The 7085-nt window shown below is 46.8% G+C and overlaps 1 non-coding gene across 1 annotated transcript; it reads left to right on the forward strand.

Annotated features, from left to right (window-relative positions):
- Nucleotides 1-5212: 5212 nt before the first annotated feature.
- On the forward strand, nt 5213-5319 carry LOC127676936 (U6 spliceosomal RNA). The gene has a single exon (XR_007976343.1). It is a non-coding gene; the product is annotated as a U6 spliceosomal RNA (small nuclear RNA).
- The last annotated feature ends 1766 nt before the right edge of the window (nt 5320-7085 follow it).

Consider the following 7085-nt stretch of genomic DNA (forward strand, 5'->3'; position numbering starts at 1 on the left):
ATGGAAAGGCCCGGATCCTATTCTAATAAGATCCAGGGGAGCTGTTTGTGTTTTTCCACAGAATGAAGAGAATTCTTTTTGGGTCCCCGAAAGGCTTACTCGAATCATATTGGACCAAGGAAAAAATACAACCCGGCCAGTCGATTAAGATGAACAAGCCCCTTCTGCTGATGATCCTGACGATCGAGAACCTCGCTGGGGGATCATGTCAACCTTTCCCCTACCTATGCCTAATTGGACCTCCGAGTTCGAGCAGATGCTTCGCGAGCTTCGAACCGCAGTGCTCTATCCTTCACCAGAGGATTGTCCTCCTGGGTGTTTCCTACTTCAAGGAATGGGTCGGGGTGGGAATGTTTGGCATGGCTGTCTGCTGTGGGCTGGTGTTACTGTTATGGTTGGTCTGTAGGCTCAGAACCCAAAGTAAATGAGACAAAGTGGTCATTGCGCAGGCACTTGCGGCTCTGGAGAATGGAACCTCCACGGAAGTATGGCTGTCAATCCTGAGGCAGTAGAAAGCCGGCCAAAACAGCTCTTGCACGCCTGGAGTTAAGCTCATTGCACATGGCAGAGTGTTGGACTGGCGCCTGGAGAAGGTTGTTGAACGAGGTATCGCATGGAGGCTAAATCACCTCCAGGAGGCATATCGCCCAGCATAGGGGTTACCTTCCCAACTCTCCCCTCTCCCAAAAAACGGCAGAGGACAGGTCGAGGATACCCCGGACATAGCAAGGAGTCTAGGGGATATCCCCGTACATGGTCTGATTTCTCACCTTACATGGTCTGATTTCTCACAGGGAGGGACGATCTCTGTCTCCACCTTCTAACCAGGTTATCTGTTAGCCCTTATAGTAAATCAAAAAGGGTGAGATGTCGGGAGCCGCCTGAACGCTCCTACGTCCTCCATTACAAGATGGCGCCTACTTCCTGTTCTTGCTGAGTCGTAAACAGGCCGAGTGCGCATGCCCGAGCGGAGTTTCCTGCCACTGAGTCTCTGCCTACCTCGTGGCGTCATATGGGGTAATGAGCCGCAGCCAACCAGGGTACGCCACATCCAAGGTGGGAGGACTTGCCTATATAAGACTTGGGTTCGCGCTCCCTCGGGGTCTCCGCCCTGTAAGCTTATGCTCTCCCTCTCAAGATGCATTAAAGCTTTCTACAGAAAGATCCTAAGTGTGCAGCGTCGTTCTTGCTGGCGAGACGGTAGCGCGGGACAATTGTGAGCTCTTTGGTATATAAAGAGGCTGGCTTTTTGTGATGGTTTGTATGTGCGTGGCCCAGGGAGTGGCACAATTAGAAGTGTGGTCCTGTTGGAATAGGTGTGGTCTTGTTGGAGTAGGTGTATCACTGTGGGCATGGACTTTAAGACACTTAACCTAGTTGCCTGGAAGCCAGTACTGTGCTAGCAGCCTTTAGATGAAGATGTAGACCTCTTCCTGTAGCATGTCTGTTTGAATGTTGTCATGTTCCTGCTTTGATGATAATGGTCTGAACCTCTGAACCTGTAAGCCAGTCCCAATTAAATGCTGTCCTTATAAGAGCTGCCTTGGTTATGGTGTCTGTTCACAGTAGTAAGATCCCAGAGAAGTTGGTGGGGTTCAGAGATGGAGCAAAGACTGTGGGAATGCCAACCAATAACCTGTCAAACTTGAGACCCATCCCATGGGCAAGCACCAATCCCTGACACTATTAATGATAATCTGTTATGCTCTCAGACACCAGTCTAGTATGGCTGTCCTCTGAGAAGCTCCAAACAGCATCTGACACAGACAGATGCAGTCACCCACTGCAAAACAGTGACCGCTGCTTGGGTACACCTACATAATAAGGGGAAGGAACGCTGGCCCCAAAGGGGATAAGAACTCTACAGTAAGACCAACAGAGTCAACTAACCTGGACCTGTGGGTCTCTCAGAGACTAAGTCATCAATCTGGACCTAGGCCTGTTTGCACATATGTAGCAGATGTGCAGCTTGGTCTTTATGTATGTCTGGAACAACTGGAGTGGTGGCTATTCCAAAAGCTGCTGCCTGTCTGTGGGATATGTTCTTCTAGCTGGGCTGCCTTGTCTGGCCTCAGTGGGAGAAAATGCTCATTGCCTTGCAGGGATGATGTACTGGAGGGGAAGGTAACCCAAGAGGGGCCCACCCACTCAAACCATAAGGAGATGAGGAATGAGAGGAAGGATTGTGAGATGGGGCAGTGAGCAGGGTGAACTAATTAATAAAACAGGCAAAATAGAACAACAAACAAACAAACAAACAAACAAACAAAAAAGAGGTTAGCCTTGGAAGGGGTGGGAGGAGCATTTTACACTCATTGTACCTGTGAGGTTTCTCTCTACTATGTGCACTCTAATGCTGAGCAGGGGTTAATATAAAGCTAAGGGATTTCCGGGACCCACTGCCTTTGTAAGGCCTTTCCCCAGTATAAACTCTCTAATGCAGATTAAGGGAGGATAGTTGGCTAAAGTATTTCCACACAATGAATGGATTCATGTGTAGTAAAAAATAGCAAAAATCCCATGCTTTGACACTTCCTAGATCATTGAGTTGTTAGATGACAGACACACTCATGCCCTTTATATTTACAATAAGCCTTAAGCATCAAAATAGTTGGGCAGTGGCACACCAACTCCAGTTGAATCTGTGTGATGAGTTCCACAGACTGAGGCATTAGACTTTAAAGGAAGGAAGTCTTCTGGAAATGATCGTGGAACTCTTGGCTAGAGCAAACATATTGAGCCATAGTTCTCATGGCAATTTATCTGTTTTGTTTTCTTTCATTCCTTAGTGACAGGCTCCTGGTAGCCTAGGCCAAGATCTCAAGCACGTATTATTGGGCAAGAAACCATCCCTTGAGATGGGGTCACTCACATGACTTTATCCCGGGGGAAACCAACACTTTACTTTTTATACCATTTACAAAATTATTATGAAAAATATAAAATTTACCAACAATAAAATTCCATATGGCTATGTGTGTCATTGGAGGTGGTTTTGGTATATAGTAAAAGAAAGTCTTAATTAGAAAGAATTAAAATAGTTTAAGTTCATGTGTTGAAGATTTAAAAAATCAGGCATTAGATGTTGTCTTAGTCAGGGTTTTAGTGTTGTGAACAGATGCCATGACCAACGCAAGTTTTATAAAAGATATTTAATTGGGGCGGACTTACAGGTTCAGAGGTTCAGTCCATTGTGGTCAAGGCAGAAGCATGGCAGCATCCAGGCAGGCATGGTTCAATGCTCCAGACCTTTAGAGATGTTTTAATCTGCATAGTGGAAGTTTTAGACCCTTGGAAGATCCCCCTCACCTCCTCCAAGCCTAATGGCTTGACTTCACTGGTCAAATTGACTAGATTTAGAGTCACCTCGAAGGAGGCACAGCTCTGAATGCCTCTGCAAGTTACTTTTCAAAGAGGATTAGCTGAGGCATAGAAGGCCCATTGTATAGTATGAGACAAAAGCCTGCAGAGGAGGAGCCTGAAGGGGAAAGGGAGAGAACCAGAAAGTACCAGTATGACGTTCTTTCTGCTCTGTGATCTACCATCACCCCAACTGCCATCCCACCAGGCCATCCTTCATCCCTCCCTATGTTGGACTGACAATTCCGGAGGCTGACGCCAGATGAACCATCCCCCCTCTAGGCTCCCTCTCTCAGGTATTTGACACATAGTGGAGAGAAACACTAATCCAGTGCTCTCACTCTGTCCTGGCTGGTTTTGTGTGTCAACTTGACACAGGTTGGAGTTATCACAGAGAAAGGAGTTTCAGTTGGGTAAGTGTCTCCATGAGATCCAACTGTGAGGCATTTTCTCAAGTAGTGATCAAGGTGGAGGGCCCATTGTGGGTGGTACCATCCCTGGGCTGGCATTCTTTTGTTCTATAAGAGAGCAGGCTGAAGCAAGCCAGCAAGGAACATCCCTCCATGGCTTCTGCATCAGTTCCTGCTTCCTGACCTGCTTGAGTTCCAGTCCTGACTTCTTTTGTGATGAACAGTAATGCAGTATTGTAAGCCGAATAAACCCTTTCCTCCCCAACTTGCTTCTTGGTCATGATGCTTGTGCAGGAATAGAAACCCTGACTAAGACAAATTGGTACCCCTGTAGTGGGGGTATCCCTGTGACAACCTGACCATGTTTTGGGGAGGACTGTGGAAGGACTTTGGAACTTTGGGTCAGATGATCCATTCGGTGTTAAGAACTTGGTGTAATGTTGTGTAGGAGCTTGGAAGATAATGTTGAGAACATTGCAGAAGATGGAGGCCTGACCTGTGAAATTTCAGAGGGAAGATTAAAGACTCTTATCAGGGCCATGTTTTGATTGTGAAGATTCTGTGGTTTTGGTTAGCTCGGGTTGAAGAATCAGCTGTGATTAACAAGATACCAGAACCACTAAAGCAAACCTTTGTGTTTCTAGGACTATTGATAGTGGTTAGCTTAAGCTAAGAAATTAGTGGTGATTAAGAAGAAACCAGCATCACTGAGGTTAAATCTTCTGGGAAGTGTTTTCTGAGAGCATAGAGGCTCTCTTCCAGAGATAGCCACAGTTGTATTTTGTGCTGTCGCTGGATTTGGTACTGTGTAAGAGTCACCCAGATGCTGCTGGTTTTTAAGGCATGAAGGGGTCACAAAGAGCAGCTGAGGCTCTTGGCACACAGTGAGAGACCACGGAAGGCCATTGGTGAAGGTGCAGCCTCAGTTGCAGTTGATGGCCCAGGTCTTGATGGGGTCATGCTTAGGAGCAGGGGCTTGTCACCATGAAGAGAGTCTATGAGAGGCTATTGGTGAAGGCTAATTACAGTGGAAGATAGCAGTGTTTTGGAGATGCCAGTACCATGTGATGACCACCAAGAACAGCAGCAGCAGTGGAGTACAGGCAGCTGGAGCCTAGAAGACAAGCTGTGTGCTACAAAGGGCAGAGCTGGAGAAGTGACCCAAGTCCTTGGAGGAGCCTGGAAGATCATGAGTTGGATCCCAGACATTGAACCATTGGAGTTTGAGTTTTGCTTTTGGTTGTGACTGTGCCCTGATATGTTTCCCTCTTGAAGGAAGAAAGTATTTTAGTGGAGCCCAGAGTTAAGAGACTTTGAATTTTTAAAAGACTTTGAATTTTAAAAATATTGAACATTTTAAAGAGATTGACCTTTTAATATGTAAAAACTGTGGGACTTTTAAAGTAATTTACATCTTGGGGATGAATAAGAAAGTAAGGGTTGTGCTCGCTTCGGCAGCACATATACTAAAATTGGAACGATACAGAGAAGATTAGCATGGCCCCTGCGCAAGGATGACACGCAAATTCGTGAAGCGTTCCATATTTTTCTAGAAAAGGGAAATCATTTGAAATGTAAATAAATTATATCGAATAAAAAAAAAGAAAAAAAAGAAAAAAAAGAAAGTAAGGGTTGAGGCTTAGTAGTGATGTGTTTGTGTCAAGTTGACAAGGGTTAATTGTACTGGTTGGTTTTGTGTGTCAACTTGACACAGGCTGGAGTTATCACAGAGAAAGGAGTATCAGTTGGGGAAGTGCCTCCATGAGATCCAACTGTGAGGCACTTTCTCAGTTAGTGATCAAGTGGGAGGGCCCCTTGTGGGTGGATCCATCCCTTGGCTGGCATATTGGGTTCTATAAGAGAGCAGGCTGAAGTAAGCCAGCAAGGAACATCCCTCCATGGCTTCTGCATCAGCTCCTGCTTCCTGACCTGCTTGAGTTTCAGTCCTGACTTCTTTTGTGATGAACAGCAATGCAGAACTGTAAGCTATGCAACAGATGGAGACACTCATTTTTTTTAAATCTCTAGAAAGAAGCATGGTAGACAAGCCTCCAGGTTCCTCATCTGTAGTGAGGAGAGTTAAGTCACATCAACTTGACAGTCTTTAGACCACCCATAGGCCCCAGAGAGGCAGGAGGCCCCCCCTTCAGAAGCAAGCTGTGGCTAGACACTGGTGAGTTGGAGGCCTGGTTCACAGACATCAGGCCTCAGTCTATGCAAGATGGCCTCCTCCTGTGCTGTTTGGTTTGAATCTGGTTTCCTTCTGTACCCTGTTCCTGTGCTGGAAATTTAGTCCCCAGTGTGGTAACATTAGAGATGGTGTCATGAGGAAGCAGGATGATTAGGTCTCTGGGGTGTTGCTCTAGGAAGGGACAAATCCTATAGACTGGGTGACTTTAGGCTGGAGAGCACTCACGCACTGAGGTGGCCACATGACTCATGCTATTTTCTGACTCTAAGCTGGTGAACCGCTCCTCAACAGAGGTTAAAAAGTGAGGCCAACCTGTGATCTAAAACTCCAGGCTCCCCTGTGAATTGCAAGGCTTTTATTGTTGAATTTCTGTTTTTAGACACCGTGGGGGAAGGGGTCGGATTTGCTACATCTCTGCAGGTGAGCAGGCAAGTGGTTCCCTTGAGTCCTCCTTGAGAGCAAAAAGGTTCCCATCAACAAAAGTGGCTGGCTTTAATTCTTTCCTGCAAAGAGAAAGCCAAATGAGGCCTCAGAGGTAAAGGAGAACTCATGCCTCACTGATCATGCACTGAGAAACCTCCTGGAAGGACCGGCAGCCAGTTTGCAATTGCTCTTGTGTCTTACCAGGACCAGGGAGCCTGGTCCCAATCTGTTGAGACTAGCTCTGTTAAGAGCCTCCAATCCAGCCAGTTGGGAAGAGCCATCTTGTGGGACACCATAGGTACCTGTGGGACAGAAAGGGGAGGAGCTGACAGGGCTCCATGTGAGCCTGTGGGAAGCTGGGGCCTCACAGGGAACTGACTCCTGTCACATGGTAATTATAACCCTCAGAGTTCTGCAGCTGAGGCAATGACTTATCCTACCAGTTCTAGGGACAACATAGGTTCACTTTAATTCTATCCTCGAATGTCCCAGGCCTGGCATCCACACAGTGGCCTGGAGGTACTGAGAACAAAAAAAATAGAGAACTGTTTTGGGGCTGGTGTGGTAGGCTTGAAAGGTCAGGATAAAAGACCCAGGCTGGGGAAGGGTGCCAGGCCTCAAGCTTGTGCAGCTAGACTTGGGAGGCTGTGTCAGGAAGACTGATGGAGGCCACACTTGAGCAGGGATCTAGTGTGGCTTGT

This window comes from Apodemus sylvaticus, chromosome 1 (assembly GCF_947179515.1).
Source record: "Apodemus sylvaticus chromosome 1, mApoSyl1.1, whole genome shotgun sequence".
Taxonomy (NCBI): Eukaryota; Metazoa; Chordata; class Mammalia; order Rodentia; family Muridae; genus Apodemus; species Apodemus sylvaticus.